General features: G+C 35.0%; 1 protein-coding gene and 1 long non-coding RNA gene across 2 annotated transcripts in view; one reads left to right on the forward strand and one right to left on the reverse strand.

Moving 5' to 3' along the window:
- LOC127832453 (pituitary homeobox 1-like) overlaps window positions 1-12,400 on the forward strand; it is a 173,171-nt gene that overhangs the window by 102,059 nt on the left and 58,712 nt on the right. The gene's annotated exons all lie outside the window — the stretch shown is intronic.
- On the reverse strand, window positions 8,388-11,800 carry LOC127832457 (uncharacterized). Its single transcript, XR_008026906.1, has 2 exons — window positions 11,063-11,800; window positions 8,388-10,695 (listed from the first exon to the last, which is right to left on the reverse strand). It is a non-coding gene; the product is annotated as an uncharacterized LOC127832457 (long non-coding RNA).

The following is a 12,400-nucleotide window of genomic DNA, read 5'->3' on the forward strand; positions in this document are numbered from 1 at the left end:
CATTGTTGAAATCGTACACTTTTCCTGGGATGTTGTTGACAAAATAATAATGACACATGCCCGACGACCGGCGCGTCGGAACTTCAGTTCTGGCCTATGGACATTCGGAGAACGTATGTCCGAAGGGCAGGTAACAATCAGGATGAGGCCACAACATTCGTATCGAATGCCAATATTTCGGACAGAATTTTCCGTCAGTGCAACGTCACTGACGTCACCATAAAGGCGAGACTTCACCGCAAGCAGCGCCCAGGTACCTCTCGTACACTGGAATATTTTATCGAGATGCCTCTATATTGTATTCAATGACAATAGTTATGCGTACACTAGCTATTGTTGAGTGTTTTATTTAGAAATATTTACTATCTCAGAAAAGGGTTTTCTCGCACTTGAATGCAAATGGTTCATCCTTCGACCCTTAACTTTGGCATACGATTAAAGGTCCAGGGAACTGACACGATGGCTCTAGTCTTGGGGCTAACCTGTCCTGTTTTTCATATGTCAGTGCATCTGGTTCCTGTAACCTTATTCAGCTACGAAAGAGGAACTGGATTACCTAAAAAGTTTGTTTGTTAATCAACGAACCGGTGCGTATACTACTAATGCAGGACTAGGTCTGAAGTCCCGTTTGCAAAATTGGGTTGGAAGATTTTCTCACTTGATGTGAGTTAATTAGTCCTTACACATGATAAATCACCGAGGTGCTTGTCCGTCACACTGCCAGGAGCCTCAAAATACCCAAATCCAATATGGCCGCCGACGTCCATGTTAAAAAAGAAAAAAAAATTGCCTATTGGAGTAAAATAAAATGTTTTACCTCTAAATTAATTTTGTTAAAAACTCAGTTATGAGAGGTCTTCTTAAATATGGGGGGTAATTGATCCGGAAAGGTTAAGTACAAGGTCATATGATACATCAACGACCTTGATTTGACCTTATACAGTAAAAACCAGTATATGAACTTTAATGTGACAAATTTTGACGTAATTAATTTAATTACAATATGTGTGTGCACGGTTTACATAATATTGGCACATTTAGATAATTTACGCATGTTGTACTCACAGACAAGTGACTAGTAAATTGAAATTTTTCAAATTCGGAGGAAAAAATACTACAGTGAGCGGGACACGCAGGTGGTATGAACATGTGATAATCGACCAAACTCCTTATCAAGCAAACCCGTGATATTGGTTCAACGTTGGCTCAAAGTCAAACCGACGTAACATCTATTTGATGTCGGGAAGACTTTGAACCAATGTTATGTGTTGGTTGGGTAATCACTGAGTCATCCCCAGTCCTAGGGACAGGCTAAGGGGTTTCCACCTTATTCGATATGGCATTATGGCAAAAACGCACACAACTCATCAACATGAAATCATTCTCATTTTAATAGGTTTAAAAATAAATTGTTTCACATAGATAACACACAGGCAGGGCTTTTTTTCCTTGTGAACGGCCATTTCACAATTTTGACACGAACATTTTACAAATATAGTAAGGAGACTATACTTAACAAAAATTGCCATTTTCAACTGTGAAAATTGGACATTGTGGGCTTAAAACTATCAAAAACGGCCATTTCACAATTCAAAATTAAAATTTGATTTAATGTTTAACATAAGCGAGATAAGATATTGACAGTAGTAAGGCTGTTCTATGGTTTTAGATAGAGTTACCAGTCAGAATATTGTTGTAAGTGGTTATTTTTTTAAGAAAGTGTAAAGACAATGACAATAATATTTTAATGCATTATTTAGAGACATTATCATATGATGCAAGTATTAAACATGCTTTTACTATACTAATTCTTAACAAACTGAATTTCTCAATTTTCACAAGATCGCGACTCGTTTTTTTTCCACAACTTTCAGAAGTTCGAGACTCATTTTTTCACAATTTTTACAAGTTCGCGACTCATTTTTTCACGAAGTGAGGGGGGTAGGGCCGCTTCACAAAATCAGGAAAAAAAAGCCCATGACAGTTCCAAAGTTAATCATTTCAAGTCAAGTTTCCTCACATATGCTTGACACTGAGTTTATGACAGCATTGATTGCACAACCCAGAGTGGAAAATTGTGCAAGTGGCATATGTCGCATCTTAGACATGAAGTCCACGATTACATGAGTGGGAAGAAGAGATTCCCGACCCCATTTACCTATGTCCAGTCTAGATTCAATCTCCCCAATAAGTTTTGACATATTAACATGGGCTGTGAGGTCATCATCAAAAAATGGATATGAAGAAATAAAATCGTGAGATAATATCTGCTTGAGGGACATGCCTCGTTGCTTTGCAATGTCCATGCTCCTCTGTGCATCTGCCATATCTTTGGATGACAGGGCTTTCCTTTCCTTAACCCTGCACCACTAAGATACGTATTTTGATGCATTTGTGGTCCCTTAGAACATTTTATTTAATTTAATTCCTTTCTTACTAAATTCAAGTGTTTAAAGCTTCATTCCTAACCCATATATACTGATATGCAACAAACATAATAAAACCTGAACAGACTGCGATTTAATAAGAACAGCTTTTGATGTCAATAATGACTGCTTAAGATGGTCAGTGAACTTGAGAAGCTTTCTCTTTGAAATGTTGGAATTGATTTTTTTGGCTTTCTCAACTATTCTCTCCAGCCTTTATGCGCGGTAAACACGTTCACCATTTTCAATACATTTGAGAAGCTGTACAGCAACCTCTTTGTCAACAGCCAGTTCTGTCAGTAAGTTGCGTAGTGGAACGGGAACACTGACCGTCACTGTGTATGGGTTATGACGTTCGAGCACATAGTCCAACAATATTTCTACATTGTGGTTGAACGAGTGACGACGAGTGGCTCTCAGCAAATGCTAAAGATGACATTCTTTCTGTGTGATCCATCGGCTTGTTGGTTGTTAGAAGAATGAGGAGGCTGAGGATGGACCCTATATCATGGAACAAAAGCTCAAATTCAGCTACTGTACCAGCATTGCGTGTCTCTCCTACAACGTAGTGTTGTCCTGGACCCGTTGATACTCTCAGAATAGTCTGCTCAACCTTCATATCACCTGCAACACTGCAAAACCAGCCTGGGCGGTCCTAAACAACCCATTGACCAATGGAAAAGCGCCGATAAAGCTCAGGGTGTGTGAACTTCATTATTTTTATTTTTTCAATATACCATGAACCGTAACGCAAGTAGTAAATGCATATTCAGCAAATATTTGCATGGAATATTTGCAATGGTAGCTACATGCAGATTCCAGTTTCCTTCTCTGTCAGAGACTACCGCTCAGACATAGCCTCACATTCTTTCTGAATCTCAAGAAAGTCTTGATGAAATTGTTCCATCTGCCCATTAATAACCGCAAACTGCTATTGACAGCGTTCATTGGCACAAGCATGTTCTAGTTTATGAATAAAGTCCTCCACCATCAGCATACCAGTGAGGGCCCGTACATAATGACTGCCGTCCAACACTGTCTCTACCACACCTGGTCCAAACACCCCAAATTCGATCAATGTGTCATCTAGGCCAGAGCCTCGCAGAAGTTCGCCCTGACATCTAAGCTTAACACGGGTCCAATTAATAAAACATGGGAAAATCAAAGTAAATCAAAATAGCAGCCAACATGCTGTGGTAAACAGACTCGCATTTCGCAATTCCGTGACTTTCCCGCTTTTGTAAATAAAATGATCGGATCAATGTTTGCAATCAAAATGCACTAAAAAGCATAAAATTAAATGATTATCTACAAAAAAGAATGTTTATATTGCATATTTTAAAGATTTTAATACAAGTACCGTACGCAAATAAACATTTGACAATTTAAAACTGCTTGATAAGCGTTACATTTTAGTAAAATTGAAGCTATCAATTCAGCAAATCAAGGAATCAAAGGACTGAGCGGTATTAATGACAAAATGACCTTGTACATGCCGTTTCAAAAGATACATTGATAGCATAAATTTATCCTACACCCTATATTTAGTCAGTAAATATATTTATTATAAATGTAGATTGTTGTTACGGTAATTAAAAGTAAAAATTGTATTAAGTCAATGGCGGCCATCTTTGATTCGATAATACATGTTTATATATATATATATATATATATATATATATATATATATATATATATATATATATATATATATATATATATATATATATATATATATATATACATAAAAAATAAAGAAAACAAAAAATAAACTGTTCTGATAATCTTTGAGAAGAAAATAAGAATAAGGAAATAAAGAGTAAGAAGCTTTGATATAATAACATGTTTCAGTTTTCATAAGCATGTTGCGACTTGTTGTTGTTTTGTTGTTGTTTTTCACGCGTGCAAAACAGTATTGGATAGTTTTTTGTGAATATTCGCAAAGTGAAATAACGGCAACCAGTGGCGGTTGAAAATCGTTTTTGTTTCAATAAACTGACAACCAGAAATTTTGGATAAAGTACTCACAGTGCATCCAAAAGATGAATGTATGCTAACCCTCGGAATAGGAGCGTGTTTTATCGAGATCTTAATTTTCTGTGGTGACATCCGGAGTACCAAAGTAGTATACATTACGCAGCAATAATACATTAAGAAACCGAAAAATCACTCGGAAATGATGCACATTACATTCCTACCCCTTCTCCATCCTCCAATCCCGGAAAAGATAGGGCGCGTGAATAGCAGCCCAGAAACGGAACAGCCCAATACTTAAGCAAGACGCATTATCCCAACAAAATTCATGCAATGGGACTAATCCGGAAAATACTTACAAACCCGTTATAGTAAATAAACAATGTGAAATGCACGACATTACGGAAATCTCGTTTAGTAAAATAAGATTTAGTTTTTTGTAGTTTTCATGCTTTAAAAGCAGAGATTACGGTAATGGCATGCGTATTCTGGGCTGGAAGAATTTCGACGAGATGCAGGGAGCGGAATGGGCAGTTGAACATTCGAGAAAAGATTAGACTTTATTTTTCTATATATTTTAATAAGACTGGAAATAAATTTCAGTTTAACTTTTATAAAGAATTTAAGTCTATTCAATAGCAAGTCTTACACCGACTTATTTTGTGGTTGTGGTTGTTTGGCTAAACGTATTAATAAGGGTATCGTTGCTTGTTCACAACGCAATAACATATCTCCACGCAGAGTTGTCGTTCCTTGCTTTCACATACAACTCTGCATAAGGCTCAGCACGCCATTTTGTCTACCAAATAGCTAAAACCGAACAAACGCATACAATGTATATTTGAGTGGATATTTAAGATCGCATGCATTTAATTAAGAAATATGACTTTTAAATGTACGATAAATCGTGCAAAAACTTGTGAGTTTTAATGCAACTCTTTGGAACTATTTTATTGCCCATTTACACAGATGTAATCATTCCACGCACTTCACAAATGTACATGTTTTTTATTGAGTGACGTTAGGCATTGCTTCGACGTATTTATGTATGTCGGTTTCTTAACATAAAAAACATATCAATTTTATAATAATTAATTAAGACTTATATAAGATATCATGGTATGAGATAGTTTTCTTTAATGCAGTTAATGCAATGTAACCGTCGTGCAAGAGATTGTTTAGTATACTGTTACCTCACTGATGAACGCTTGGAATGATCATGACATGAATGAGACGCTTTCATAACAATAGTCCGTTCTGAGCCCAACACAGAGGTGAATGTAATGTGACCGTCGTGCAAGAGATTGCGCAATAACAAGTAAATACAAGAGCTGTCAGAGGACAGCGCGCTCGACTATTCGAGTGCTTGACAGTATAACGTAAGCCATCATGGGGAAATTGTTCATATTCAATAATTCATAAGACGATCTTTCAAAAAGAAAAAAAGAAAAAAAATTGAGGGGTAGGGGGGGTGAGAGGGGGGTATAATGTGGGATGGGGTAATTGATTAGATGATGTTTAAAAAAAATGGGGGGGGGGGAGGTTGGGGGGAGGGATTCTGGGTAGGGGCGTGGGGTATTGTTTAGGTGGAATCCATTGTGGTATTTAGGTAAGTGTTGTTTTGTCAAAGTAATAATAAAATGTGATCATAAATAAAGAAGTTATGGCAATTTAAGCAAAATGTTCAATTATCTAAGTGTAAAAGGGGCCATAATTATGTCAAAATGCTTGATACAGTGATCTGCTCTTGTTTATAGGTTAGAGTCATGTTGGTAAACAAGTATGCAAATTATAAAAGCAATAAGTCAAAGGATTTAGGAAATATTTGGGATAGTACGCAAACTTTAACTTAGATTTATCACTAATATGCATATTCTAAGTATAAAAGGGGCAATAATTATGACAAAATACTTGATAGAGTTGTCTGCTCTTGTTTATAGGTTGGGGTGAAGTTGGTAAACAAGTATGAAAAATATAAAAGCAATATGTCAAGGGACAATGAAAATAAATGGGGTAGTACGAAAACTTTAACGTTTGCTGCATATTCTAAGTGGAAAAGGGGCCATAATTATGACAAAATGCTTGATAGAGTTGTCTGCTCTTGTTTATAGGTTGGGGTCAGGTTGGTAAACAAGTATACAAAATATGAAAGCAATATATCAAGTGACAATGAAAATAATTGGGGTAGTACGAAAATTTTAACATTTTTACGCTAACGCAAACGCTAACGCCGACGCCGAGGTGAGTAGGATAGCTCCACTATATATATTTTATATATAATAGTCAAGCTAAAAATGCATCGCGGTTTGTTTCAGGCTCTCGGTGCTTTTCAGGATTTTCGTTATGCGTTTAGGAGAAGATAACCAGTGTATTTCACAGTGTTGAATGATTATATAAACGTAAAGCCACATGGCTTTACTCTACGGATTGCATTAATAACAAAGTTAGCTTGATGACTCACCCGCCGTCCTGTTTTACAAATGCATTGCTGTATTCTTTAGTAATTTGTTTTGTTTTTATATTATTGATGAAATTACCTTGTCATGATAAATATATATGGTATTATTCTTTCAAGTTTACAGTTCGGCCACTTTAATAATATTAGATTTCATAACTGGTGACGTCATCGTGTAATCGCTTATGAATTACGTCATCTTTTCTTCTTTTACTGGCTCAGCTACATGCATAGGTCATCGGGTTTATATCGTTCAAGTTTATTAATATCTTCTCTATGATGGGCCTTATTTCAATCGGTTTATTTTTTAAGCTTCATTTGATTTATTTTGGAATAATTCGGTCTTTTTGAAACTAAGGGCGAACAAGATTTGTCTCCCATTCGGGTAGGTATCGGGTTAAAAGCAAACAAATCAAACGAAAATACGGTCTGCATCTCAGATCTCTGAAATCGGTATATTTACTGTTCGTTTCAATTAAAATTTTACGTATACAGTTATTTCTTCATTGATTGATATAGTTCTAGTTCTAGTTTGTGTACATTAGTAGTTTAATGCTGTATTGTCATATAATTTCGCGACACAGATCTTTTCATCAGTAAAAGTTTAGAAACACTGATAATAGCTTTCTGCTTTTAAAACTGTGTCTGTTGCATTATTCAATTGATACCCAACATTTATTACGTTTCTGTAAGGTATTTCATTGATTGATACACCTCATTAATGTGGGTTTATTCTTAAATATTGATTGATATTCTTCTGTCACTGTCACACTTGACTATCAGTTTCTGGAAACATTTGTTTTTACCGCAATTTCATACCAGTTTAAAGTAAATTTCTTGAATTTTCGATAAATAAATTATGATGTTTTTTAACTGTTTTTTTTTATTTAAATATATTTTCTTTATAATACTGTGTGAGAGTGTTGTGAATGGTAATAGTTCAGTGTTGTGTTGTTTATTTTCACTGTCCACTGACAAAATTAATTGACCGGGTTCTTCTTCGGATACAGCACTTGCTGAATCGTTTGCTTGCTTTAAGATTCTGATTTGATATCCAGTCGATTAATATTACACATGTAAGGCATCTTACTGTTAATGATTTAATCACTTGAAATTAAATTGCTTGCATTAATTTTTTTTATAAATATTTACAATGAATGTCTTCTCAATTTTTGTTCGACATATATACAATTTGACCTTAAAAAGAGAATTGCTATTATATTGTCTTTTCATCAAAGAATTTGTTACATTTTACATTTACATTGCAAATCTGTACATTTACATTGCAAATCTGGGGGGAAGTTTTATTTATTTCAATTCCATTTGAGCTTTTGTAAGTGTTGTAAACAAAAGAAGTAATTGCTTTATATGATTATTTTTTTCATTCAGCAATATGGTTCAAATCATGTCTGCACAACATAGTTAAAAGGTGTCTATATAAGTTTCTTAAACTATTTACTAAACAATATAAAGGAGAAATAGCTTTATAATACTTATGGTAGGAATAATTAGGTAAAAAAGGAAAATTCTCAAAATGAGCAATATCTCTTTATACCAGAATGTTTAGAATTGTCTGCAAAATTATGTAATAAGACATACCGTCTTTATCCTAATAAACGCTCACGCCCTTATAAACGCGCACCTATCGTATAATCAATTGAAAGAGTGATCAAAATACATGTAATAGCGCCCCCATTTCTCGGCTGCTAAAGGGTAAAGTAATTGCATTTTATTGACAGAAAATTCTTTTTTTTTATCAACAAGGTAATTGGCAAGAACCTTATAGAAATAAAACAATAATAATAATAATAATAACATATATATTTGGAAAATACCGGTATGTACATTTATAATGAACCAAAAAATGGTCAGTTTTTTACAGTTACCTGAAAACCGTTTCATTTTGACATCAAAGAAATAAACTTATAAATTCATCTGGGCACAATAAAAATGAAAAATATTATCATATTATTCTAAGTCTTTGTTGGTTCATTTTTTATAAACATTGCTATTGTTGAGTTTTGATAAAATGGGACATGAAGATGTACTGTTGTGATACATATATCAATCTATACTTATATGGTCTGTGATATATGTGATTTGAAAGTATATTTTACTGTAACATGTGACTGTAACATAGCACTCAAGTAACAAAAACACAATGAACAGATACAACTCATTCAAAACTAGAAATGGCGCGGCAGAGGCCGACGTGTATCCCCACACCGCATGTTTGACACAGGGGCGCCCCAGGGTTGGTAATGGGGCCATGCATAGTTGAGATTGACCGTATTGTCAAAAGAGATGTTCAGTATAAATTTGAAGTAATTCACTGTAGAAATGAAGAAGTTCATGTAAAAAATGAGTGAAAATCTATACCCTAATTTCTCCTCCTCATCCTGCTCTCCTAACAAATCTAATAATGAATCAACTTCACTGTAGTCAATTATGTACATGTCATCCTAATTGGAATGACTTATGAGATGGCTGAACATGCTCTCTTATAGCCAATCTTCTTGCTCCTGTTTTGGAAATGTTATGTTTTGAGGTTAAATGGTTGACTAAATAGTAGCGTCTCAGAAATTTTCTATCGCAATCTTGTACAACAATGAATATGTTGAATTTCATGACTGTCTTTGATGTGCCTGTTCAAAGTCCACCTTGCTTTAAATTGTTTCTCACATTTTTCCCACTTAAAAATTTTACAGGATTTCAGTAATGAGTCTAAAATTGTAATTGCACAAATTGAAAGTTTCAGCCCTTTTATAGATTCTTGAGGCTCTATTCCATGAGTTTCTCATGCTTTTTATGCTTGACTGCATTCTATCTCTTCTCTCATATACAGGTGTCCCTTTGCTCCAATATTTTATAATCCCTTGTATAAACATTAGATGGATGAGCTAAACCATTTCACAGATGAGTTAACACAAACAATTGAATACTAAATACATCTCTGCGCCACTACTGTGTAACTCTATGCGCCACTTTAATTTATTTATTTATTTTTATATCATTTGGCTTACCTTCCTTTAAAGCTTATTACTTCCCTTGGATTTGTTTTTTTTTACCTTTGACCTTGAAGGATGACCTTGACCTTAACCTTAACCATTAACCACTCAAAATATGCAGCTCCATGAGATATACATGCATGCCAAATATCAAGTTGCTATCATCAATATTGCAAAAGTTACGGCCAATGCACCGTTCCGGTGGCATAAAAATTAGTGAAAATCACTGACCCGGCCCCGCCCAAACCCCCATAACTTTTGACCCAGGGGTCAGATCAAAATTCCGTCACGGTCACCGTCGCACATATGCTCATAGCTACCTTGTATGTAAGTTGCAAGGTTCTAGTGCTAATAGTGTAGGAGGAGCAGGTGGCAAGGACGGACGGACGGACGGACAGACGCACATCACCACAATATCCCCACTTTTCTCCGAAAAACGTGGGGATGATTAAAAAAAAGTTTTATTGATCAATACAGTACTAGTAATGAAGAGTTATTATGTTGCATCAAATAATTTGTTTAGTATGTCATTGAAACTCATCAACAGGTCTTAACTTTCTTTAACGCCCTGTCTCAATCTTAACAGTGTTCAGTTTTTCAGTACATTACTTGTCGGCACCAAATTCAATGAATGTCAAAACCAAAAAAAAAGAAAGTTGCATAACCAGTATAAAAAATGATTTTATCGTCTGAGGCATTAATGTTTTTGATGGTTATTTCTGGTCTTTCGGTATATGTGGAGATTTTATGCTTGTCAGGAGATGCCTGAACACCGATTCTTCCAGAGCTTTCATCACCGACACTGGTGTCATCAGCATGTTACTTGGCATAGCTGAAATACATAAATTGTATGTATATTATATATATATTGTAGCGTACTGCTGTCCCGTTTTGTACTACCCCGTATTGACTTAATTAGTTATTCGTAAACAAGTTTCAAGCAAATAACGCCGCCATAAGTTTAAAGATTTATTCTGTATAACGTACGTCGATTGTTGGATTACAACAGCGGATATATAAAACTCTGGAATATCTGGTTCGTGGAGCGTTAATCGACTTAAAAAAATAGAGATGAAGAATCTGTGTCTCGGATGAGTCACCACAGGATGTAAACAAACAAGTAAAAAAAAGAGACAATTCATGAAGGTGAACCGATTGAAATTTCAAGCAAAACAATTACAAGGAAGAAAGTAGAAAACCTTATCTGCAAACTGGATCGGCGATTCAAGTTTAACTGTTCTGCTGATCATCCACCGAATAGCACCTCTTTAGTTCTATGATCCAAAAAAAACCCCGACCGTTCTTCGTTGAGGCTCGAACCGGAATGATTCCAAAAGAACGCTGATCTTCCTTGGTCGATTCAGCACCCGGTCAACCCGACCTATGATCGAACGACCAACTAAGGAAAATCGACCCGGGTCGACAAGTTCTAAGAATCCAAGAAGGCCGCCGTAGCGAATGTAAACAAAGCTCTGATGAGGACTTACCATGAGCGATTTTTAGTAAAATGAGATATGATATATAACATAGAGGAAAATAACTATTAAAACTCTGTGGTGAGTTGAAATGGATACATATTACAAAAAATTGAGAATTTGCCTACCAGGACGCCATTAAACAAAGAAACTGCTTCGCTCCTTACAAGTGTTAAGCAACAATAAAATAATTAAACGTTTATGGAAGCTTAAAATACAGTAAGGGGGGTTTTACTTACAAAATGCATTCTGTATAGACATAATAAATATGCAGTCATGTATTTGTATAAAATTCCCTCACTGGTGATCATCAAAACTCTTGGAATGTTAATTCATGTATTAAAAGGTAAGTGTTCCTTTACTACATAAATAGTATAATGTATTTACAAATATTAATATTCAGAATATCATTGAACAGAAGGTGGGGAGCATCAATATTGTTTCTTTTAACAATCTTGCTGTGGCATTGTAGATATGGCGCCTGCCTAGCCATTGGGATGCCGCAGGTTTGATCCCTACTTGGGGAGCGTTCTTATGATCTTTGCAAATACACCATGTACTGGTTCTTCCAAGGAAACAGACTTGAGAGTATCTCAATAAGCCTAAGGCTTTGGATGCAATCTAGCTAAAAAAAATAAGTTTATTATTATCAATACATAAATCTTAATGTTTATTTGAATATTTTCAATTTAAGTTTATTTTAATTGCCTAGTCCTTCCACAGAAAGTATGTTATGTTTTGTTCTGACAAAAACAATTCACTTCCATATTAAAAAGTGATGGTTAATCTTAAGAATCTTTGAACTAAAGGCATGTTAATGTTAAGTTAAAATTATTTTTATCAATAATAGATACAAAAATGCCAAACCCTAAAGAATAAATAGTCTGACATTTTTGGAGACAATAAATATTGATATCATTACCCATGAAATGATTGAATCTGATCCCAGGAATGACTCTAACTCTGTTGACTTGAAGAATCATCAGGACTGATCTGCACTTTTAAACACCTTTAAAAAAGTAATAGTAAGGTATATAAATGCATGTTTCTGTACATTTTATG

Source organism: Dreissena polymorpha, chromosome 5 (genome assembly GCF_020536995.1).
Source record: "Dreissena polymorpha isolate Duluth1 chromosome 5, UMN_Dpol_1.0, whole genome shotgun sequence".
In the NCBI taxonomy this organism is placed as follows: Eukaryota; Metazoa; Mollusca; class Bivalvia; order Myida; family Dreissenidae; genus Dreissena; species Dreissena polymorpha.